This window comes from Cricetulus griseus, chromosome 2, assembly GCF_003668045.3.
Source record: "Cricetulus griseus strain 17A/GY chromosome 2, alternate assembly CriGri-PICRH-1.0, whole genome shotgun sequence".
NCBI lineage: Eukaryota > Metazoa > Chordata > Mammalia > Rodentia > Cricetidae > Cricetulus > Cricetulus griseus.
In genome coordinates this window covers 371,116,617-371,128,781 of record NC_048595.1, presented here as the reverse complement: position 1 = coordinate 371,128,781, position 12,165 = coordinate 371,116,617, and the positions used below count along the sequence as shown (strand labels likewise).

General features: G+C 45.9%; 1 long non-coding RNA gene across 2 annotated transcripts in view; it reads right to left on the bottom strand.

Annotated features, from left to right (window-relative positions):
• Nucleotides 1–1,218: 1,218 nt before the first annotated feature.
• Nucleotides 1,219–12,165, bottom strand: part of LOC118238408 — a 29,885-nt gene continuing 18,938 nt past the window's right edge. Inside the window, exon 3 of one of the 2 annotated variants that reach the window (XR_004768601.1) lies at nucleotides 1,219–2,462. This is a non-coding gene — a long non-coding RNA (uncharacterized LOC118238408). Of the gene's footprint in view, nucleotides 2,463–8,627; nucleotides 8,825–12,165 lie in introns of those variants that run through there. The other variant, XR_004768600.1, reaches the window with a different exon arrangement.

Below are 12,165 nucleotides of genomic sequence, written 5' to 3'. Positions count from 1 at the left end.
GGAACTGGAGCTATATATAGTTGGACTTCCTTTGGACCACCAGCTCCCAAATAATGACATGGAGACTTATTAAGTATGAAAGTTTGGCCTTAGCTTAGGCGTGCTCCCAACTAGCTCTTAAAACTTCAACTAACTGGTTTATATTAACATACATTCTCCACATGGCTCCCTACCTCTCCTCAGTACCACACATCCTACTTCCTTCTAGTCTGGCTGGTGAATCCCTGACTCTCAGATTATTCACCCAAGTTGCTCTCTCTCTCCAGAAGTCCTGCCTAGGGGCTGGAGAGATGGTTCAGTGGTTAAGAACACTAGCTGGTCTTTTAGAAGTCCTGAGTTCAATTCCCATCAACCACATGATGGCTTACAACCATCTATAATGAGATCTGGTGCCCTCTTCTGGCCTGCAGGGATACATGCAGACAGAACACTGTATACATAATAAATAAACAAATTTTAAGAAAAAAAAGAAGCCTTGCCTATCCTCTTCTGCCTAGCTATTGACTGTTCAGCTCTTTATTAAACCAAACAGAAGGTACCTTAGGCAGATGAGGTAAAACAGAGACACATCTTCACAGAGTGTGATTAAATACCCCACAACAGTTATAGGTATTTATGAGCTGCCTGTTGTGGGTGCTCGGATCTGGACTCTAACCCTTGACAGAGCAGTAAACACTCTTAATTGCTAAACCACTTCTCCAGCCCCAATGGCTAGTTTTTATAGTCAACTTGATGCAACCTAGAGTTGTCTGAGAAGAGAGTCTCTCTGAGCAGTTGTGAAGGTCAGGTGGGCTTAGCTGATGCAAGGAGCCCCACCACACTCTTGGGTGGCACCATTCCCTGCTCTGTGGCCCTGGACTGGATGGGAATAGACAAAGCTAGGTGAGCACCAAGCATTAAGGGTTTATTTCTTCCTGCTCTTGGCTGTGGTGTGGTTAGGCACTTCTAGCTCCTGCTGTTGCAGCTTCCCCTCCCTGTGGTGATATTTTGTTTGTGCTTTAACAAATAAAGCTTGACTGAAGATCAGAATGCTGAGCTAGCCACTAGTTAGTTATAAAGGCCAGGAAGTGGTGGCACATACCTTTAACCCCAGCCACTCGGGAGGCAGAGGCAGGTGAACCTTTGTGAGTTCAAAGCTGCCCTGGGCTACATAGATGGATTCAGTCTAAAAGAGAAACAGAGACAACTGGTGGTGACTCACACCTTTAATCCCAGTGTTTTGGAGTCACATGCCTTTAATCACAGCATTAGGGAGGTGGAGACAGGACTGACATGGCTAGGTGGAGAAGGAACATAAGGCGGGAGGAGACAGGAGCTCTTTGCATTCAGTCTGAGGTTTTGTAGAGATAGCATTCAGTCTGAAGATTCCTAGAGATAGAATCGCCCATTCAGTCTGAAGATTTGGTAGAGGTAAGAACTAGTGGCTGGCTGTTCTGCTTCTCTTGTCTCTCAGCATTTATGGCTACATCTGACTCAGGGTTTTTATTATTAAGACCAATTAGAAATCGAGCTATACCTCTATGAGACATTGTAGCTTGCAGTGCAGACTGGGGTGGACACTTTCACCATGAGTTGCCTTTTGGTTAGGATATTTTGTCTCAAGGCAGGAATTAAAGTGGGACACTGGCACCTGGGGTCTCCTAGCCCCTGTAGGTTTGTGGTTAAAACCAGCTTAAGAGAGGCTGCTAGGGGCAGGAAGGTTAAGGGGAGAGGGGAAAAGGTAGAGAGAGCCACATTGATGGGGGCATCTCCTGGAGTCCAGCAGTGCAGAGATAGTGTGCATACCTTTCCTTTAACCAGTCCTGGGCTGGGTATGTACTTCATCTGTGTGACAAAGGCCAGGGCTCTGCAGGGGTCCGAGGTACAGCTATGATGGCTTTCTGTCATTCACTATGCTGTGGACTCTGGGTTTTGGCTTGGTCTCAAAAACACTAGCCTCTCAAGAGCCACAAACTGGCTCCTGCCATTCAAAAGGTCAGATCTGTGCTCTGTGTGTATGCATGGGCTTTCCCCAGTTCACCTCCATCTCTGCCTCTCCAGTGGAGTCCTTGTTTGTAGTGTTGTCCTCTTACCATATTAGAGGTACATCCCAAGTCACAGACCACGTGGGATGTAGAGTCAGATATCATCCTACAGGAACTGGCACACAGAGGGCTCTGACAGCAAAGAAATTTGAAGGAGTCCAGTGTGAGAGCCAAAGTTACATTTTAAGTTTTAATTACTATGTCTAAGAGATCCCTGAAACACAAAATGCCTCTGATCTTCAAGCTCCTTGCGTTGCCTAAGGACAGATAGTTCCTGAAATGCCAGAGGCTGTTGTTTATGGGAGACGACAGCCACATGTTTTTCATTCCCCTAAACAAGTTTGTTTGAGCATCTGCACCGGATGTGCTTGATCAAATGTGGGCAGGAGGTTCACAGGCTGGAGGTACATCAGGATGTGTGCTTGCCCCTGATTGGACCTGGTGGGAAATGCAATGAAATATGGGTTTTCCTTCTTAAACTTGCAAACTGTGGTTTGAGGTCATTTCCCAGGAACCTGGGTATGGACCTGGCCAGAGCTCCTCCACCTGGCCAGTACTTAATTAGAGCTTGTTTCAAATTTGACTTTAAACTGTGGTAGTGTTCTTATTCTGGATCGGTGGGATTAACACCAGCTTGTTCTTTCCTTCTCTCCCAGTGGTTGAGCATCTGCTGGGATCTTTGTTGACCTGTAGATCACTCTACCTGAAGTACTATACTAACATACTTCCAGAGGAAAAGACTGCAGTTCTGAGAGGCAATGATCTGCCTGAGGCCCCCAAAATAAGGACCAGAGCTGGGACTTGAACCTAAGTCATTCTGACTCCAAACCCTCCCTCGACTCCCATCCCCCAATCTACATCCACACCAACCCAAGGAATTCTTTCTAAAGCCCCTTCCATATCTAACAAGACTTCTAGTACTGGACCCTGCCTTTGGGGACATAGGCATTGGGGGTGCCTGGTGCTTGGGGATTGTAAAGAGCCTGTAACCAGGCAGGCAAAGGTCTGGCTGGAGAAAGATTAAAGGAAAGGGAGTGTAGGCCCACTACCTGACTATTGGAGATAAGAGTGAGAATGTATGCAAAGTGTGATTAGCAGGATTTAGCAAACTATTTAAGGGACCAGCTCAGAACTGGGAACTTTAGAGTGTACCACGATGAAGAGGAATGTACTGTGTATGTTTATTTTATTGATTGTTAAATAAAATACTGTTTGGCCAATGAGACAGCAAGTAGATGGGACTAGGAGTCAAAGAGGATTCTGGGAAATGTAGTAGACAAGTGCTGATCCAGGCAGGAAGTGACATAGCAAGGAGACTCATATTTAAGCGTAGGAGAAACAGGAAGGGCGCTCTTTTCCCCTCGGTTCCTGCTCCAGTGGCAGGATGTGAGCCACTGGCAAGGAGGGACGCCAATAAGGCGTCCGATAAGATAAGTCTTATAAAATATATAGATTTATGATAATTAAGACTGAGCTAGCAGATGAGAAGTCCTAGTCATTGGCCAAGCAGCTTTGAACCTAATACAAGTTTTTGTGTATTCATTTGGGCCTAACTCGGGCAGGCAGCTGGTGTAAAGCTCACATGTGGCGGTGGGGCTCAGGCGGCATTTGGCGGAAAGATTTATCATAACACCACCACTCTATGTCCTGGACCTCTCCTCTAATAACCTGAAACAACCATTCCATTAACCTGAGAACTGTGGGGTCTGAAACCCCATACCACAACTTCAGGCCCTCAGAAGACTCAATGGCCTGAATTCAGAGGAACCTGAGCCCGAACCTGCAGGAGAGGCACCCCTGCTATGAGCCTATTGTCTGTGGTTCTTAGGATTGTTTGCTTATGCTTGTGTGTTACTTTGACATAAGTGTGAAGTAAAACGTATATACTCAAAACCAACTCACTGAGTCTGTCATTCCTCCTGGGTTAAAACCTGGCAGCTGAGACTGTACCTTAGCCTTCCAGCTCCAGTGTGGCTATTTTCTCTCCTGGTGGGGAAGCCTTCAGAAGCCTGGGATAGAGCACCCATACTCATCCAGCCTGTTCTGTGGGCCTCTGCTGTGAGGTGGCCTGGCAAGCACATGCTCCTAGTCCTAGATTCCTTTTATTATTACTTTTTTGGCAGGGCTGGGGACTGGAGCCCAGGCCTTGGGCATGCTAGGTAACTGCTTCACCATGAGATGCACCCATGGCTCCCCTATTCTCCTCTCCTGAAAAGAGGTCCACACCCTTCGTGGGATGGAAGCTGTAGGCACCAGGTAGGCCACAGGTAAGAACCTGGAGAGCAACTCATCTTCTCCAGTTCTGAGCATGTATGTGCTTATCTGGCACTTTCTGCCTTACCCTGTTTGGAGCCACTCACTGGGGACTTTCCATGCCCAAAGGCCTGCATCTCCTGCCAATCAGGAGAAAGGTAATTAACCTACAGTTCCAGAACCCTGCCAACTGCTAATGACCTACACCTGCTTAGGCAGAAAAGGAATCTATCTATGTTCTCACATAGAATGGAAGGCATGAGGGCTAGCCTGGAGTAGTGGTTTTCAATGGCCTGAGGACTACCCTGAAACAGTGAGTTTTCAAGGTGAACTGCCTGAAGCTTAGCCTGAAATAGTAGGTGCCAAACTACTGCTTGCTTGCTGAATTCTCTGCCTTACATGAACACACAATATGTAAATCAGGCAAGTACTGTGCTGCTTTGATCAAAAGAGTTGAAGGGGGACCTGGGAATAAGACCAGAACCCTCTTTGGGGTGGGGTGGGGCTGGTGGTAGTGTGAGTAGCAGAATGGAGAGAGCTTGGGGCAGCTAGCAAGGGTTTCTGAAGGGACTGTGTGAGGGGAGGGCCCTTAGGACAGTGCTGGCCAGCAAAGCCGGTTGACTCATCTCTCACGGCAAGATGTCCATCTGTACAAACACCAGGGACACCTCCTTCATGGAAGCCATGATGACTTCATCCTGGACATGCCTCCGGCTTTCTTGAACATAAATGGACATTTTGGGGGAAACTTTCATATAGAGGAACTATTAAGGGGCTGGAGAAATGGCTCATAAGAGCACTTGGCTGATCTTGCAAAGGATCTAGGTCCTGTTCCCAGCATCAATATGTAGCTCACAATTATATGTGCACATAAACCTACACACACATCAACTAAAAATAAACAAATCTTTTAGAACATAAATATTTTATGTGAATACAGTATTCCAATTAATATGCCTTTATTTCCCCTTGTTAAATTCAAAGAAAATTAAATGTGAATTAGCACCCACTATTCCACTCTTTTGTGGGTTTTATTACTTTTTTATTCCTGAGAATGTATATGTATATACAATGAAACATGTTCATGATTATAGTGGCAGCGCTACAACATTTCTCATGGATTTGGGCGAGGGGCCTGAGGATTTAAATAAAGACAAGACAGTGGGTCATTCTTGTGAAGGGACCAGCTCCCCATTTCGGCAGCCATAACAGCCAAACACGCACTTGCCTGACCTTGTCTTGGTCACTAAGGTCAGATGCCTGCCTTGTGGCAAGGAACCAATCAGAAGTTAGCTGGTGGTGCTATGCTTTATGGCTCTGGGTGCGCTTTACGGACAAGCACACAGCAATGACATGCAGAGCATAGCAACCACTTTGGGAGGGCCTATGGGCCGTAACAACCAGTTGACCAATCAACACACAGCAAACCCTCCAAGCCTGGAGGCACACCAATCCTGAGCCTGTGCGTACCCCTAGACACTCCCCTTACTCTGCTCTATAAGATCTCTATGCAGACGCTTCAAGCTGTCTTTCCTAGCCATCTGCCATGGCGGGTGGATGAAAGGCCTGAGCTAACATGGGGTTAGTTTGTTAAACAACTATAATAAAACCTCATGCAGTTTGCATCAAGCTTTCAACTCTGCCTGGTGATTGGGGTGACTGCGGTCCTGGGCTGAGATCCTGGAGGCCTGAGCTTCCGGGGGTCTTACACTTGCAAGGAGAATGCTGTTTATTACAAAGGAGGGAAGGCTTATATACCAGTCAGCAGGTACGGTGGAAAACTATCCAGGTCAGAAGTTCATGTTCCCAGGCCCCTCTGGCAATAAGGATGGGCAGATAACAGGAACTTGCATTCAGGCCTTATCAGAAGGAGGGAAACAAGAAGTAAGCTCCTAATCTCGAGATGGTCAGCAGATCCCTATGGGCGAAGGGCCCAACAGGTTCCCCTTTAATATATAAACAAAAAATGAGCATCTGTCTTAGGTCGCCCAGGGCGTCAACATCTGCTTTACCCGTCGTTGAAAAGCCTGCTTAGGTCCCGCAGACCCTCTGTCTTAGGTTAACAGATGTCCCCCGAGTTTTACTGTTATTGATTGCTCACTTATCTTGTAGGCTCAGCTAGACCTGTGCTGAGGGGATGAAGGGACCAGCTCCCCTTTCAGCAGTCACAGCGGCCGAACACGTGGTTCTATGACCTTGTCCTAGACACTAGAAAGTCAGATGCCTGCCTCATGACAAGGAACCAATCAGAAGTTAGCTGGTGGCGCTATGCTTTATGACCTTGGGCGTGCTTTACCAACAAGCACACAGCAATGACGCACAAAGCATAGCAACCACCCTGGGAGGGCCTATGGGCCATAACAACCAGTTGGCCAATCAACACAGGGCAAGCCCTCCATGCCTGGAGGCACACCAATCATGAGCCTGTGCATACCCCTAGACACTCCCCTTACGCTGCCCTACAAGATCTCTATGCAGCCCCTAAGAGCTGTCTTTGCTAACCATCCGCCATGGCGGGTGGGTGAAAGACCCGAGCTAACATGGGGTTAGCTCGTTAAATTACAATAAAGCCTCATGCAGTTTGCATCAAGCTCTCGAATTCGCCTGGTGATTGGGGTGACCGCGGTCATGGCCTGGGACCCCGGATACCTGAGTTTTCCAGGGGTCTAACAGGGATAGCCACTGCCAAGGAAAGCTTGATTTGCTTTGTTTGAAAATGGCGCTGGGTGCTGGGCGATGGGCATTGGTGGCACACACCTTTAGTCCCAGCACTCAGGAGGCAGAGGCAGATGGATCTCTATGAGTTTGAGTCCATCCTGGTCTCCAGAGCGAGTGCCAGGATAGGCTCCAAAGCTACACAGAGAAACCCTGTCTCGAAAAAAACAAAAAAAAAAAAAAAACAAAAAAAGAAAAAAAGAAAAAAAAGAAAATGGCGCTGGGCTTGCCACCTTCCTATGTGGCAAGGGCAGACTAAGGCTAAAGCGGCACTGCCCAGGGCCATAATCCCTAGGGCTAGCCATCCACTCTATTCCTTAATTGACCTGTCAGCTTCAGTCCCTTTAAAAGGGAGTCGAAATGGGAGGCACCTTTGTCTCATTTATGTTAATAAATTGAGTAGCCAATTGAGCAGTGTAATTTGGGAAATTTAAGAGAGAAGTTTGCTGATTAAGATTTAAAGTGCCCAATTGTACTAGAGAATTGATATTATTTTGGGAACTTAATGCAGAGGCAACCTCCCCTGAGAGCTTATCCAGCATGCCTGCCTGTGGCAACTGACTGAGAGGCAGAGATGCCAGAAACTAAAGCTGCCATGGCGGCGACCGCAATAGTGGCCACAATGGCTGCCGTGATATCAAAATCTCTCCCATGTCATGTAAGGATGAGCTGGTTCTTTCCCGAGTGTTCCACTGGCGTAGGCATGATACCAGGAACCCAAACCACCAAGGCTGATATTTTACCATTCCAACAGCTTCTCAATCGGCATTCCTGGAGGGAACAATTAAGCATTTCTCCTGAGGGAGTATTGTTGAATATAACAAAGAAAGGGGTGGAAGAACACACATCATTAAATTTAAAATTATCTCCCGGGCAGCCAAAGAGACAGCATCTAAGCAGGCATAATGCTTTCGAAGGAACATACCCGAAAAAGTTGGCTTGACTCCAGGTTAAAGAGGGTTTATTAAGTGGACCCAGCTAACATCTTGGGCCAGGTTGAGGGGGTGATCTTAAGGTCAGCAACAGGGGAAATTTGCTTCTTCTAATGTTAGACCCCCGGAAAACTCAAGTATCCAGGGTCCCAGGCCACATTTTTGGTCACCCCAATCACCAGGCGAATTCGAGAACTTGATGCAAACTGCATGAGGCTTTATTGTAATTTAACGAGCTAACCCCATGTTAGCTCGGGTCTTTCACCCACCCGCCAGGCGGATGGCTAGCAAAAGACGGCTCCTAGGGCCTCCCGAGAGATCTTATAGGACAGCATAAGGGGAGTGTCTAGGGTATGCACAGGCTCATGATTGGTGTGCCTCCAGGCTTGGAGGGCTTGCCCTGTGTTGATTGGCCAACTGGTTGTTATGCCCCATAGGCCCTCCCAGGGTGGTTGCTATGCTTTGCGCGTCATTGCTGTGTGCTTGTCGGTAAAGCATACCCAGAGTCATAAAGCATAGCACCACCAGCTAACTTCTGATGGGTTCCTTGTCATGAGGCAGGCATCTGACTTTCTAGTGACTAACTAACTTCTGATGGGTTCCTTGTCACGAGACAGGCATCTGACCTCTAAGTGACCAAGGCAAGTTTATGGCAAGCACGTGTTCGGCTGTTATGGCTGCCGAAAGGGGAGCAGGTCCCTTCACTAAACCCTTTCTGCCAGCTGCCTTTCCCAGGCTAAGGTTGGAGCTGACCGTAACCATACCTTACTCTGAAGACCCACCAGCATCAGGACAGGCAGGTTCCTCACGAAAGCCCAATGGGTCTTTTGGTGGCTGAGGCATATCAGCAGGAACCAGGCACACACAATGCTCCAGAACCCAAATTGGGAACTGGCCATCCTGTGGGAAGATACAAACAGACCCCTGGGCCCACACCAAAACCGGATCTGGCCCTTTCCAAAGGCCGGAGGTAAGGTCTTTCCATTTAACCAGAGGTTTTTGCTGTGCCAATGACAGTCTGCCTCGGAGTTACCAGAAGCATCCACAATTAAGCAACTTAAGATATAGAGAATAAGTGATAGAGTGAGGGGAGCCAAGGTGATCCTCAAGGTCCTCCTTCTTAACTTTAGCTAAATAGGATTTCAAAGTGCAATGGGCACGTTCCAAAATAGCCTGCCCTTGGGGGTTGTGAGGAATACCAGTTTTGGGGGGTAATTTCAAAATCTTCACAAAAGTGTTTGAAATCTCTGTTGACATAGGTGGGGCCATTATCAGTCATAATTTGTTTTGGGACCCTCATGTAAGCAGAAGCATGTAGACAGTGGCTCTTAATATCTTTCGCCTTTTCATCAGAATGGGCAGAGGCAAATGTCTGACGGGAAAAGGTATCTATGGAAATATGGACAAATTGTAATTTACCAAAGGATTGCACATGTGTCACAATCATCTGCCATATGTGATTGGGCAAAAGTCCTCAGGGTTTAACTCCTGTGAGTCACAGGAAGAAATTCTACATAAAGAGGGCAATCCTTAACTATTTGAACAGCTTGTTCTTAGGTCAACCCAGCATGAAAGCATAAGAACCCCGTGCTGAGATGAAAGCACTCAAGTAAGGATTGTGTTCTAGTGAGCTCTTGTGAAACTGTAGTGATTTGAGTATACCTGTCAGCAGTGTGATTTCCTTCATTGAGGGGTCCTGGCAAAGGGGTATGGGCCCTAAGATGTCCCACAAATAAAGGTTCGCTCCGTTGCCATAGCAGACCCTGAATCTGTAACAAACTCTCTGGCACCTTGGAGATTGGGACGACATAGGCAGTCATCTCCAAGGGTTGGATATTGTGAGCAATGTATTGACTATTGGTATAGCTGTTTAGTGCCCCCATGGGGAAGACCTGTAGAGCCATGGCCAAGGCTAAAAGTTTGGTATTTGAGCAAAAGCTGCTACAATTCTGTCTGTCTTAATGATGGGATAAGATACAATTACAGCTGTACCCTTTGAAGAACCATCTGTGAAACCACTCACCCCTTGGAAATAGGCTGAGAGACTATAATCTTTGGGGAAATAAAAGGATGCATCTTAAAAAAAGAAACCAGATTATTATTGGATGGGTAATGATTATCAAATTCACTCTGGGTAGCAGAGAGAAAAATGGCCCAATCACAGCTATTATTTTGTAGCCATTCTATTTGTTGACAGGACAAAGGTGTAACAACCTGATCTGGCTCCTTAACAAAAGTTTGTAAAGCAATGGTTTGTGCTTTAAATAGGAGTGTAACTATAGCTTGGGGATAGGATACCATTGATTTAGATGAGGAGACTTGAGAATTAACACAAAGAATCGGACTCTTGCCAAAAAATTCCCATAGGAGCATGAGTAGAACAAAACATTAATAATTTTAAAGGCTGGGCATAATCTATATAATCCAAATGAGCCCCTTCTAAGGCCTTTTTAATCAAATGGATACACTCCCATTCTACTGTAGTAAGAGTTGGATCCGAATCATCTTGTGACATATCAAAAAGAGGTTTAAGTTGTCCAGTAGTAATTTTTAAACTAGGTCTGATCTGTAAGGATAAGCCTTCCTGCCAGCTGCCCAGAGTTCTGCCCACCACGTGGGTGGCCAAAATAACACACAGAGACTTATATTAGGTACAATGCTGCTGGCCAATGTCTAGGATTTCTTATCTGCTAGCTCAGCCTTACTTATCAACCATAATCATTAATCTATATATTTATAAGACTTATCAAGGATGCCAGCCTTGTGTCCTGTCTTCCTGGCAGTCACATGGCAATCCCTTTCTCTACTACATTTCCCAGAATCCTCCTCGACTCCTAGTCCCGCCTAACTTGCTCCCCTATTGGCCAATAGTGCTTTATTCAACAACCAATAAGATAAACATACACAGAAGGACCACCCCCATCACTGATCCAATTGATATCTCCCAGAAGTTTTTGAAAATCATTTAATGTTTGAAGGGTGTCCAGGCCAAGACTAATCTTTAGAGGGTGCACCCCATTACAAAGCAAGTAATGTCCTAGATAATGATATGGAAACTCTTTTTGTACCTTCTCTGGTGCTATTTGTAAGCCAGCCAATCCTAAAGTGGTCTGAAGATCCCCAACGGCAGATAGCAATAGCTTTTCTTTTGGCGTAGCCAATAATAATAAGTCATCCATATAATGAATTATATACAATTGATGATATTTTTGTCTGACTGGCTCTATAGCCTGAGAAACATAAACTTGACACATGGTAGGGCTATTAGCCATGCCTCGAGGCAAAATTACACATTGATATCTCTTATAAGGCTCTCTTAAATTTAAAGATGGAACATTGAAAGCAAAGTACTGATGATCAGCAGGGTGTAGAGGAATATTGAAAAAACAATCCTTTAAATCTATCACAAGCAAGTGCCAGTTTTTTGGGATGGCCACAGGGGTTGGCAACTCTGACTGAGTGGCACCTATGGGCATCATGGTCTTATTTACCTGTCTCAAGTCTTGTAATAGCCTCCATTTACCTGATTATTTTCTTAACAACAAATATGGGAGTATTCCAGGGAGAGGTACAAGGGCCAATATGACTGGCATTGAGTTGTTCCTGGACCAGGGCATAAGCAGTCTCTAACTTTACTTTAGATAGGGACCATTGTTTTATCCAAATGGGTTCATCAAGTTTTCAGTTGCAACAGAATCCTTAGCAGGACAATTTTTCTTAAAGTGGCCCGATTTCGAGCATCCAAAGCATGTCTTAGATCTGCCCCCACCACTGACCTTCCTACTTCTCTGCATAGCAGAAGCGATAACTTGTCCCATAATGTGTTGTCCATCTATGTCTCTACAAATGTGAATGTAATCATTGAGGCTTCTGGTCTTGTGACGCCATAAAGCCTCCTTGCAATACTTGTTTTAGAAAGCTAATTGTTTTACTATAGGCATGGCATTATCGGCATCCCCAAATATATGCCCTGAAAGTTGTAGGAGCCGATCCACAAACTCAGAATAGGGTTCAGATGGTCCCTGTAGGACCTTAGAAAGTTGGTCTCTTATTAGGTAAGACTTTCCATATGTGGCCAGCAGTTGCTAAGATCAGAGCATATATAGCTGGGTCATAAAGAATTTGTTGGCCTAGATCTGCATAGGCTCCCAAGCCAGTAAGCATTTCTAAATTCCTTTTTTGGGGGGACCAGCAGCTGTATTGCATTGTACTATTTGGTTATATAGTTCTTGGAATTCACC